The sequence below is a fragment of the Lactuca virosa genome, chromosome 7, assembly GCF_052849685.1.
Source record: "Lactuca virosa cultivar CGN04683 chromosome 7, Lactuca_virosa_CGN04683_v6, whole genome shotgun sequence".
Taxonomy (NCBI): domain Eukaryota; kingdom Viridiplantae; phylum Streptophyta; class Magnoliopsida; order Asterales; family Asteraceae; genus Lactuca; species Lactuca virosa.
Genome location: NC_136432.1, coordinates 38527328 through 38541144, shown reverse-complemented (window position 1 = coordinate 38541144; position 13817 = coordinate 38527328).

The window sequence follows — 13817 nt, the reverse complement described above, 5'->3', positions numbered from 1 at the left end:
CAGATGACTATAAGAACATTCTAAGAGTACTTTAGAAGAACTAGGAAAATGTATATGAGACAATTAGTTTAGTATAAGATCTTCATGTAAAGAGCTACATTAGATTCTGATTTCTAAACATATATATATATATATATATATATATATATATATATAGATATATATATATATATATATATAATTATGAATTATATTTGGATTATGACTTCATTGTGAGATGAAGAGTAAGTTTTGTTTGAATGAGGTCCAACCAAAACAAAATGACATAATATGCTACAAAATAAGAGTACACTACTTTATAAGTTTAAATCTAATATGATTGAATAAATGAGTTCATTGAAAAACTATGTTGATCTCTGCCATTCAAGGATCACATAGAAATCTTTATGACTTCGAGAGTATAATTAATCGAGCTAAGAGACTCTATGTCACGAAAGAAAACCGATCATATACTCCAAAATATTTAACTATACCTAGAGTAAAGTTAAATATGGATATGATAGTATTCGCATAATTCACACAACTTAAGTTCAGTCGAACCCATTAATAAAGTCCTTCTTTTAAGCTAAGTATAAATGGTCACACTTCAACTATAAGACTTTATTATTATAGAAATGGGATTTTGATTTGGATTTAGTATTTGGATATTGGAACATTGTGAAAAGAACTATTATATAATGTTTTGATATACTGGGATATGATCATAACATCAATACTTTTTGTGTTCTATATTAACATGTTTAATCCATGAATAATCTTATTATTCTAAAACTTCATAGTTAGTTATAATTGTGGGAGAAATTATGAAATAAGACTAATATGAATTGGACTGGTTGACTTTCACCAGATGAAGGCAGGCAACGGGTTGTAACCAAGTTTCATAGGTACTTGTCAAAGAACTAGTATTGAACTGACCCACATCAAGATCATCTCATGGATCACTATCATGAATGATACTTGATTAAAAGGTACTATCTTTGTATCCTTAAAACATGAGATACATAGTGGGACTTAAGTGTAGGGAGCACTGTGCTTAGATATGGTCAAACGTTGTTCCTTAACCGGGCAGTTATAAAATCCACTTTCAGGTATGGTATGAACTATGCAAGAGGCTTATGTAGTCAATATGGGATTTGTTCCTCTTATGTGTTGAGAGTTAGACATATAAGGCACCTTACCAAAAGTTGAACACCATATGAGATTGATTGCGATCTATATCTCATGTTTAACATGATGTCTGTGACAAGGGGTAACTGATAAATTTACCTTATACACCAACTGTAGCTTTGAGCTTTTTGGCAATTGGGCGTTGATAGAATGTCACAAAGTCGATTGTTGTTGGGGTAATGAAATATTGCTAGACGTTCACCACAGTCTATATCAGTCTAATATGAATCTTGCGCAAGTGGGAGATTGAAAGATCTAGTATGCACAAGAATCATATTAAAGTGATATTGCTAATTAACATATGATACTAACAGGTCACACTAACAACAGCTTGATACAATTGATTATTTATTAGAAATTGATTTTAATAAATATTAAATAAACTCTTATAATTAATTGGAAATTATTTATTTCATGGAAATAATAATTTTCATTTGCAAGTGACATTACATATTTGATATGGTATGAATTATTAAGTCATGCACAAAATTTTGGACTAGATAAATTCTTTTGTCTTTCACCAAAAAGTTAAAGTTTATATTTTATAAACTTGGTTTATAAAATATAAAACTCATGTCTTCTTTTTGTGAGATATGACCTTTTGATTAGTTTAATCAAAAGTAAGGGAGCTCTTGCATGAATGGGGGACATCATGTCTAAGGCACATGGTTTGACCAAAAAGCAAAGAAACCTTTGAGTAAAGTTTTGACTTTATGAGGCTTGCATTTTTACTTCTCTATTATATGTAAAAACATAGAATACATGAGGAATCCATTCTCTCTCACCTTTATCTATCTTTTGAAGATTACTTACTTGCCCTTATGCTCTCTTGAAGTTCATATTGGTTGAGAACTTCGAGCTTAAGAGTTTTAAGAGTTTTACAAGACTATCATCTTACACTAAGTTGAATAATTGTTGGTGTCTCTACAGCTCATCATTCTTTATCAACTTCCAAGCCTCCCAAGAGGACCCAAAGAACTACAAAGCTTGTTATTTCTTCATCCTTTCATTGGTTGGTGTTGTTTTCTTTCCAAACTTTGGAAGAAGATCCTTGGTGGGTTATAAACATGTTTTATGTTATTTAAAAATTTATAAGTCTTTCGTATCCTAAAATCATGTTTTTGAAACTAGTTTTTGAATAAAAACCCAACATGAATGGTCCGCTCACTCTGGCCGTCAGTCTGTGGATGATAAGTAATGCTAAGATGTAGCCTTATACCCAGATCCTCATGGAACGTCTGCCAAAAACGAGATGTAAACCGAGCATCTCGATCAGATACAATGGAGACTGGAATACCATGTCGAGCAACGATCTCGCACACATACAAATCGGCCAATTGTTTCAAAAGTTGGAAGTCCTGAATAAATCTCTGATACCAATTTGTAACACTCCAAGAGTCATATCAAAACCCCTACTAAAAGTATGAGATACAAAAGACTGACTCGCACTGAGTCAAAAAGCACAACAACATGTAAGGAATTCACTAAGAAGGTACCTAGAAAAAGCATAAACATAAGCATATCATAAAATAACGGACAAAATAATAAATGGAACATACGAATAACGACGTCCGGCGTCGCCCTGTCCTTCTCTGCAGTGAGTTGGAAAGCACGACCTCGAGCCCTTGGGGGCTCCGCCCTTCCATGGCATCCATCTATAATCCTCGGGGTAGCAGTAATTGGTGCCTGAATTGGCCTGGCGGGAAGTAAGGTACATTGGGCCTTCACGTGGCCCACCTGCTCACAATGATAGTAGATCCTACTGCTCAGCAAAGGAGCCTGCTGATGACAGTCCTTTGCAAAATTTCCCACCCAGCCGCAATTGCGGCATGTAGAAAAAGAAGACCTACAAACACACTCATGAACCTTACCGCACTTACCACAAGTGCGACCCCTCTATCCCCCAGATCTCGAATCAGTGGGCTTGAACTGCTTTGTCGCAGGTTGTGACTGCACAGGAGCCTGCCTCAGCTCCTTTGCTTGGAGCTTCATCTCAATTTCATTACGGCCTCCTGTAGATCAACAAGAGTACCATAGTGCTGGGTGGACACAAACTGGAGGATATTCGTATTGAGCATGCTCAAGTATTGGGTCATCTAAGCTTGCTCAAAAGTAGCAAACTCAGGAGAGAAAAGAGCCCTCTCTGTAAACATCTTGGTGATATCGGTCACCGTCTCAGTCCCCTACCTCAGATCCAGATACTCCCGATCCAGTCTCTCCCTCTCAACCAACAGAACATACCTCGTGCGGAACATCTCAGAGAACTGCTTCCAAGTTACAACAACCCTTTGCTAAGGAGTGTACGAGCCATTCACCATCTCCACCAATCCTTTTCCCCTAACCGGAGAAGGTTCACGGCGCACTTGACCTTTTGGTCAGCAGGGCATGAGCATATAAAGAAACACCCCTCAACATCGGACAACCACCTCATCGCAATGACCGGGTCCTGAAATCCATCAAACACTGTGGGCATCATATTATCGAAGTCTTGGTACTGGAAGGCTCTCTCCTTACGAACCCCTATGGCCACAACAGTCGTGGTAGTTGCAACAACAGCAGCCTCAGAAAGTGCAGCATAACAATCATTGAAAAGCTCAGTCATGGCAGTTTTGATAGACCCAAACAACTCCGGAATCGATCCTCGAACAACTGTAACCACCTCAGCTAAAATCATCTCCCGAATCTGATCCTTGGTCAATCCTGATCTATCCTAGCCGCCCGCTCCGGCTCCTGAACCTGATCCCCTCGTGAGCACCATACTGAAAATAAACCAGAATATATCAGAAAAGACACATTTCATACCATACAAGATATTCTAATAAACAAAACCCTAAGGGTTGTGACTTCCTTTCTACGCGTACGGGTCCTGTGCTTCCGGTAGTACGGGCCCATACTACCTTCCACACCTACCCATATTTGTCTCAGAGGATCATCAAAACTTCCCTAACAGCACAACTCCTAGGATACACATGCATCTAATCCGCACTCCTAGAGAATGGCTAGACATTCCTCAATTGGGCAGCTTCTCACACATAAACTCATCCGTGAAACCTTTACCAACCCTGCAGCACTCGTCTCTGCTAATCATACATAACACTGGATCCTATAGATAGTCGAATACTTGATTCTACCCTAAGCCCACAACCAGACAAGGAACAGGAAATAAGGCTAAACCAAACATTATCATGCTATAAAATCTTAGTTATGTACAACTATGATGCATACACTAAGAAACTACAGTAATGATGTCATTTTCATACAAGAAGTAACCCTACGCTATCAGGTATCATATATCAGACACTTCTATCATTCAGTTCCTGAAGATCCCTAGCCTATCACTAGCATATTTTTCTACCATAAACATAATATAAAATACAGTGTGGGTAATTTGGGGTATACTTTCTTACTCCAGTTGATCATACACATCACATCCTTCCTTGGTTACTTTTGAAAACAATTTGAAAATCATTTTAAAACTTTTGCAGTTCCTTAGTTTGAGTCTGAATTCACACGAATGTTCATCCAATTCTCTCAAACCAAGGCTTTGATAGTAACTTGTAACACTCCAAAAATCATAAAAAATTAAATTTTTTTGAAAAACATCCATCATGCATAATAGTTTACAAAAAGAACCATTGTTTCAAAAGTAAAGTCATATCAGAGTGTCCCAAAAACCAATATCATAAAAATAGGAGGGTGCGCACGGTCAGGCCTTCGCTTTCCCACGATCATCAAAACTACCTGAAACAATAGACTGAAACTGTAAGCCAAAGCTTAAAGATCCCCCCCCAAGTACCACCACACAACATATAATATACATAAACTTAGCATGTTGGTTCCACAACCTCCTGGTTGGATTACCCTGGCCCATAACGTCCTGGTTGGATTGCCCTGCATACCACATATTGTGTCCACAACCTCTAGGTTGGATTACACCGGCCTACAACCTCCCGATTGGAATGCCTCGGTCTGTTGACTGACAGCACAAAGCAGTATTCTCAACCCACATAACATGTCAACATATAATAGACAACAAGCATACGCATCAAACAAATAATCTTACAGCCAATAATCACAGGTAATCCTGTAGGTCTACCAGTCTAAAACCTATTTGCAATTATCATATAGTCATATAGATCTATCGTGTGCTCAACATATCAACAAACAGTATGAAACATGTTATCAAACCAATGGGCCGACCTTGGTGCCTTCTTGTTGGATTAGGTGTCTAAGCCCATAACTATAGTTGGTATGTACTTGACCCGATAGTAGCATGGTCCTTTTGGGTTGCCTTCACCATAGCAATTTGATAGGATGAATTTTTGAGAAAGAGGTTATTTGTGATTTATTAATATATTATATGAATAATATATTAATTGAGAAATCATATTATTTAATTTGTATTGATCAAGAATTAATTAGGAATTAATTTAGTGATCAAAAGAGACTGATTAAATTAATGGGGACTGATTAGATATATCCTCAATACTTATAGTTTGGGCTAATGATCCATGTTGATTAGGGATTGACTAAATATATGTGAGAGTCCATGAAGATTTAGTCCAAAGGGCCTATCATATGGGTTATTGTATTGATTAAAGCCTAATCATATGAATTAGGGTTTCCAAGATGAAACCCTAGGGATTCCACACTATAAATACTAACCCTTGAACTCCCAAAATCGGCACTTGTGTTCCAAGAAGTAACCCTAGCCGTTTGGTGCCTCCTAACCTCTCTCTAATATTCCTCCATTTTCTTTTGGTGTTTGTGACTTATTAGAGGTATCCCATTTGAGGTACTAAGCTCTTGAAAGGCCAAGAACTACAAGTTACAACTAAGAGGTATTCATCAAACTAGATTTTATGTTGTAAATCTCTAATTGTATGCTGGTTAGGGTTTATGCTTTGGATGAAATGAAATTGCATGTATAACTTGAGAAAACTTAGATCCAAAGCATTAGGGTTGTATGTGCACCATAGGACTGTTATAGTGCTCAAAACCCATCACATTCGACCCGAAAAATATAGTATGGAAAAAATCACCTCTCAGTCCGAAGAAAAGCTGAATAAATCTCTACTCCGAACACCGGCTCTACCCGTCACCTATTATTCAAATCAATGCCCGACTTAAGTTTAATATCAAATTACCCAAAATGCTCTTTAGTCAAAACTGGTCAAACTCAACAAACCAGCCAAGTCAACCCAACCAAGTACGTTGGGCGTTCCCAGATGAACGCGGGACGTACTCAATCGCTGACCAGATACGGGGGCTTGGCCGCATACGTGAAACGTACCACTTGGTACGTCCAATGTATGCAGCTTGATTCCTTCCCAACTCATTAAGTGCTTAATACTTAAGCGCTTACGTACCAATCACAAATCCAAGCCCCAAATGTTTTCATTGACCATAAAGTTTCAAACTTTATGGTCTTGCATGGCCATTAAGTGCTTTATACCACAAAACCCATCATTTTAAGCCATTAAGACAACAAAACTTATGCATGGGGAAGAACTAAGAGCCAAGATCAAATTTTTATGCTTCTAAACCTCTCAAAACATATGAAAGGACAACCTAAATGGATTGGAGTAGCTCATACTCAAAATACCAAATTAATGGGACCAAAAGAATGCAAATTACATGGCTAGACTAGATCTAAGCATAGCTTCATCAAGTTAGAGTTTTTTACCATCAAAGAGTGCCCAATGGTGATGATATTCTAGATTCAAAGTGCTCTACACTTCCAGGGTGATTCCCTCTTCTTCCTTCCTCCTTCAAGAACCCCAAAATACACACACCATGCTCAAAAATGGCTTCAAAGGGACTAGGGTTTGCTAGAGGGTCGAAATGGGGCTGGGGACTGATGAGAGAAAAGGTTTGGAAGCAATAAGAATGAATAAATAGGGTCCAAACCCTAAAATTTAGGGTTTGGGACTTCACCACGTACACCCAACATACCATAGGTACACCCAACGTACGTGCCCTCGCCCTAAATATTACAAAAATGTCACTATGGCTCATTTTGCAACATCACTCACACACAAGGGCTCAAATGCGAATAATCTTCAAACTTAGGGTTAAAATTGAAAATACCTCGTCATCGGAATGTTACAATTTGTACATATATAACTAAAAGTGATATTGGTAGAAAGATTTATCATCTTTCCAATTTAGAAGCTTTATTACTTTAAAAGATGTTTGATATGTCTTTTAGTTGGTAATATAAGATACAATTTTTTTAATTTAGAAAGATTTATCATTCTTCTAATTTAGATTCAGACTATTTGATACAACAATTATAAGTGTCTGATAATGACTTAAACCACATTTGACTCAATTATCAACTATCTAACAACCTTTGATCGAATTCAAACTCCATTTGATATGGATATATGAAAAACTAAAGTTCAGAAATAATCTTATAGTGTTTTGTGAAGTAAACAAACCTAAAGTGATAGTTTCATTTTATTTACTTCTTTTCCTACTTTATTTTAGCATAAATCGTCTCATTTTAGTTAGTCTTTATGCATATTTGTAATGCTCGTGTTTCTAGCCTAATCATTAATCTTAATATGATAGTCTAGGTTAACCTTTGTAACTCATTTTGAAGGAATGAAAAGGAATTATGTGAATTCTATGTGTTTTATGCTTAATTAGTAGGAGTTAATTAATTAAGAATAAAAATGAGCGTCGAAAATAAATATTACGTAAAGCCGATATCTATTAAGAAAGTTGTAGTGGTCGTGACAAGGATTACGGATATATAAAGAATGCTGAAATCCGAGTTATAACGAAGAAGTTATGACCTGTCGAAGTTTCATGACAAAACCGGCACAGTGCTGAATGTCGTAAAAAGTGAGTTTCTGATAAACTACTTTTTAGCCTTAGTGATCTAAACGAAACTCGTAATGTTCGTTAAACCGATAGTAGGTATAAAAAGAACACCCAAATCTGACTTCGTATGAGGAAGTTATGATTTTTCGAAGTTTCAGCTTAGCAGTAGACAGCTAAAAACTCGAATTTTAGATCGAGTGATTTTTAGCCAACACAACGTAAACGAGAATCGAAGGTCTCGTAAATAGTAGCACAACGGTAAAAAGTCTGACGAAAACGGACGTCGGATGAAGAAGTTATGATTTTTTAACGGATTTCCTGTCCTGATCTGTTAAAAATAATAATATAAAAATTAACGTCAAAATTAGCCGACGAAGTCTAAACGAAAGTTGTAGAGCGTAATTTTACCTACGCGTGCATATAAAGAACGTCAAAAACGGAGCTCATATGCGAAAGTTATAGATTTTAGAAGTTTTGGTGCGAAAACCGAGAAATTTCGCATAGGTGGCTTCGGCCACGTCACCTTCGCTTAGAACGTGCCACGTGTCCGAAATTGGTGAGTCATGCGAGCCACGTGTCCGAAATGCTGCTGAGTCGTCCGAACCGGAGAGCTGATCCGAACCGGTCCAGTGAGAAGGCGACGCGTGCCCTCTATTACGTGTCCGACCTTTCGCAGAGCCCGGTTTCTCAATAAAACTCCCGGTTTTATTAGAAACGATCGTTTTAGGAAACGAATTGCTGCCCGATTTTCATTAAATCAGGTGAGTGTGTAGTTACTTTCACCTTACACATAGATATGAAGTATTTTATATAAAATACGTGTTGTGTGAATATTTATTGTTTATTTATTTGAGTTGGATGTTGAAGGAATGATTTATACATGTTTTTAAATAATTTAAACTGTATATGTATTTTTATCTACAAAAATATTGGGTAAAATATGGGTAGATGAAATAGTGGGTGTATGATGAAAGGTGAGTTGGATAAATGAGATGATCAGTGATATAGATCATAAGTTGAGGGTGAGTGGTGAAAGGAGATCATAAGTTGAGGGTGAGTGGTGAAAGGAGATCATAAGTTGAGGGTGAGTGGTGAAATTTGAGAGAATCACTTACCCAAACGTTGACCCCCGTCATTCAACAGAGTATGGATGACAACCATGGACTATTCTAGACGGTCTGTGGAACACTAGCAGGCTTGCAACCTGTAGGCGTGTGAACTATACGTTCATCAGTCGTACTCTAAAAACCCATTGACATGTATGACAGGGGCGAATACTGTCAATAATACTGTCGATAAATGAGAGCTATGAACTTAGCACCTGTTGTATAAACCCTGGCGATGGTGTGACCTTGTGCCTATTCCTTAGGATGAATCCTTAGGAAGGAGTGATAGTTGAATCTTAGGGTAAACCCTTAAGAAATTAATAAGATAATGGGGTTGGGGTAATTTGGTTGATTGATTGATGCTTAAGTACAATAAATTTATTTATTGTGGGTTGAAAACCCTAAATGCTCACCAGGCTTCCAAGCCTGACCCACTCAGCTTTTTATATTACAGGTAGTGGACCCCGAGCATAGTCAGATGATGATGATGAGTGATTTTTGGATTATAGGCCAGTAGTTATAAATAACTGTTGTAAGGCTTATAATGTCTTGTTTATGCTTTTGATCTGTATCGGAACATGACATCACGAGGTTTTGATATAAAAGGAAATTATATATTTCTTAAAGAAAGGTTTTGACAAACTTTTATCATGTTTTGTTTTGGGGACCAATTCCGCAACATCTTTTAAAAAGATTTCTCTGGTTTTATTTTAAAAAGCATAAATTAAATCGGTCTTTTCTGGCAGAAAAATTAGGGGATGTCACAGTTGGTATCAGAGCATTAGTTTAAGCGAACTAAGAAATATCCTGCGATTTCTAGACTTAAACTTAGAATGCTAAGTGATGATTGTGAGATGAGTGTCTACCATAATTTAGACACGAGCACTAGTTTATTTTAGGAAAGATGCCTAAAATGCTTTTACGTGCTAAATGTTATATGTTTGCCATATATACCATTATTTGTTCGGATCTATGGTCTGTTGCCGACCGGATCTGGAAATCTTATGTGTGTAGGATTCTAAACGTATGACTACGATATTAGAACTAACATATAAACGTTTCGGAGTAATAACGAAGACTTAACGTCTATCGAAAATAAAGATCTAAATTCACCTACGATTGGTGTATAGATCAAAATGGCTAGTACGTAAAGTGAATTCGGAAAGGATAATCCACAGCCTGAGCCAATCACGATGGCTGGGGTGCAGGCAATGGTGCGTACGATGTTGGATCAACAGATGGAAAAAAAAAACGTTTACTTCAACAAAGTAAGGATGAACTTACTGTGCCAGTACGTCAGACATCTGTTCTCGAGGCAACTATCAGGGTTGCTAAGTCTATTGAAGAAATGATCAATGACAGGACCGCCAACAAGGTTGAAGTTGGCAAGAAGAGGAAATTTGAGGGGTCTTCAAGGCCCAACAAGAGCAACATATTCTCAAAGTCTGGCAAAAGAGGAGGTAAAGGAAAATGGTGCGGGAAGTGCAAAAATAAACACACTGGGAATTGTGGCGGGAAGGTGAAGTGCCTTAGGTGTGGAGAAATTAGGCATTACGCCAATGAGTGTACGATTCCTAAGGGGGTGTGTTACGGATGTAAGGAAGAAGGCCACATTTCTAAGTATTGTCCGAAGAAAAATGAAGTGACAAGGCCAAGTGCACCGCCAACGCCAAGGGAATTTCATAATATCCTCGACGAAGCAATTAATAATGCTAGGAAGTAGAAGTAAAGACTTGATACCTGAAGATCAAGTTACGAAGTAGTAATGTGAATAGTAACAAGTGGTTTAGCCTACTAGAGGCATAGTATAGGGTAAACTTGAACTTTTGTGTAATCGTTTCAAGGAAATAATATAAACCCTGGTTTTGTCATCCGATGAATGGAATGATTGGTGTAATTCTTGAAGTTGTCCCATCGTCTGGAATTTCCATCACCAACCAAATTGAAGTAGAATTGATGATTGAAGATATGCATGGAAGAAGTCCTAGTAGAGTCTAGGAAAATTTTATGATTAATTGGACACATTCGTATGTGTTAAATTGTTTTGTGATTTTAGGACTTGGGGACTGCGAGACCGTACTTGGGACGAGTATGAGTAGGTGTGAATGGTAGTAGAGGCCTATACTACCGGAAGCACAGGACTCGTACTTGGATCAGGGAAAGTCACAAGGTTACCAAGGAGCTATTATTTGATTCCGTCTTGTTCTAGTCTGTCGTTACCATCGTTTCGGTAATGACTAAGAAGATGATTGTTATTCCGACCTTAGAGGTCATATCGAATCGAGTCTGACTAAGATGAGTTTATTATGTGGTTCAGAGAACCAAGTTCGATGTAGCATTTGACTTAAGCCAGAAGATTGAAGTGAAAGATGATCAAAGCGATCAATAGAAGTATCACACTCATTGTTAAAGAAGTTGGTAGTTAGAAATGATACATGTTGAACTGTGATTGTATCACATTAGAACATGAAGGAAGGTATAGTTTGTTCCGAAATTTGTCCCTAGGAGATCTGAGTCTAAGTAGTGCAGTATATAATGAGAGATCATTAGAACATGACCCATCGGTCTGTTACAATAAATGAAGGAAAGTATTTATTCCAAGAAAAAGAAGGAGTCCTAAATAAGGATTTATTTTGTAACTCGAAGGTTACGATTGAAAGTCCTATGGAGATCTGAAGCTTTTTAGGATTATCTGGATATTATCACTGATTTATCCAAGGCTTTTCTTCGATCTCGACTCCATTGACAGCTTTGAACCACAAAGGAGCTGTCTATACTTGGAATGAGAAGCATAGGAAGCTTTGAGAAGTTAAAGAAGAAGTTGTGTGAAGCACCGATTCTTTCGTTACCTGAAGGAGTTGATGACTTCACAGTTTATAGTGATGCCTCTGGAGTTGGGTTAGGTTGTGTTCTGACCCAAAGGGATAAAGTGATAGCGTATGCATCGTGGCAATTGAAAGAGCATGAAAAGAACTACCCCACTCATGATCTAGAGTTGGCAGCGGTAGTATTCGCCTTAAAGATATGGAGGCACTATCTTTATGGTACTAAATGTAAACTTTTCACTGATCATAAGAGTCTCCAATATCTCTTTAATCAGAAGGAATTGAACCTGAGACAACGGCGCTGGCTGGAATTACTCAAGGACTACCACTGTGAGATACTTTACCACCCTGGTAAAGCAAATGTTGTTGCTGATGCTCTCAGTCGGAAGGTAAATCTTGAAAAGAAAAAGGCCAAGAGCGTTGAAAATTGAAGTTGTCTCTACAATTGTGGAAAGTATAAAGAAAGCTCAAGAGGAAGCTTTAGAGAAAATTGACCAGAAGGAGGAACGTTTGGGTAAAATGTTGGTGTTTGATACAAACGGTCAAGGACTGAAGGTGTTCAAGGATAGGATTTGGGTACCTAAGACGGGAGGAGTAAGAGATCTTCTGATGAAAGAAGCTCACAAGATCATGAACTCAATTCATCTCGGCAGTACGAAAATGTATAGGGACCTAAAACCCTATTACTGGTGACCGACGATGAAGCTCGATGTTGCTAAGTATGTGGCCGAGTGTGTAACTTGTGCTAGGGTTAAGGCACAACATCAGAAACCATATGGGAGTTTAGAACCTTTGCCTGTACCCATGGGTAAATGGGAAGATATTACCATGGATTTTGTGACTAAACTGCCCAGAACAAAGAACAATCACGACATGATTTGGGTGGTCGTTGATCGCTTCACTAAGAGTGCGCATTTCATAGCAGCCAAAGAGAAATGGTCTATGGATAAACTTGTGAATTCTTACGTGAAGGAAATTATGAGGCTTCGCGGTGTTCCGTTAATGATTGTATCCAATCGTGACAACCGTTTTACCTCAAGGTGTTGGAGGAGTCTGTAAGAGGAATTGGGTACCAAGTTGTGTTTGAATACAACTTACCATCCGCAAACCGATGGTCAGAGCGAATAAACGATTCAAACGTTGAAGGATATGCTGAGAGAATGTACCCTGGAATTCCAAGGTAATTGGGATGAACATTTACCTTTAGTAGAATTTTCCTATAATAGTAGTTTCCACTCGAACATCTAGATGGCACCTTATCACGCTTTGTACGGAGAAAAGTGTCGAGCGCCATCATGTTGGCTGGAAGCTGAGGAAAAGCAGTTTATGGGACTTGAAATAGTCCATCAGACTGCTGAAAAGTTGAAAGTGATTAGGGAATGGATGTTAGCTGCTCAAAAGAGCTATGCTGACAAGAAAAGACAACCGATATCATTCGAAGTTGGAGATTCGGTTTTACTTAAAGTCTCGTCATGGAAGGGACTTATAAGGTTTGGTAGAAGGGGAAAGTTGAGTCCAAGGTTTATTGGACCATTTAAAGTTCTTCAGAGGATCGGGAATCAAGCTTACAAGCTAGAATTACCGGAATAACTGGAGGGTATTCATAACACCTTTCATGTGTGTTATTTGAGAAAGTTCACGGGAGGTGTGCCCGACATAATTCCCATTTCTGAATTAAGGTTGGATGACAACAAGAGATTAATTGAAGAACCTGAGGCAATCGTTGACCGTAAGACTAAGAAGTTGTAACACAAGATGGTCGATTTAGTGCTTGTGCGTTGGAAACATATAAATGGGCCAAATCCCACCTGGGAAACGGAGAGTGACATGGTGAGTCGCTACCCGTAGTTGTTTGTCGATGTGTGATTCCGGGACGGAATCATCCTAA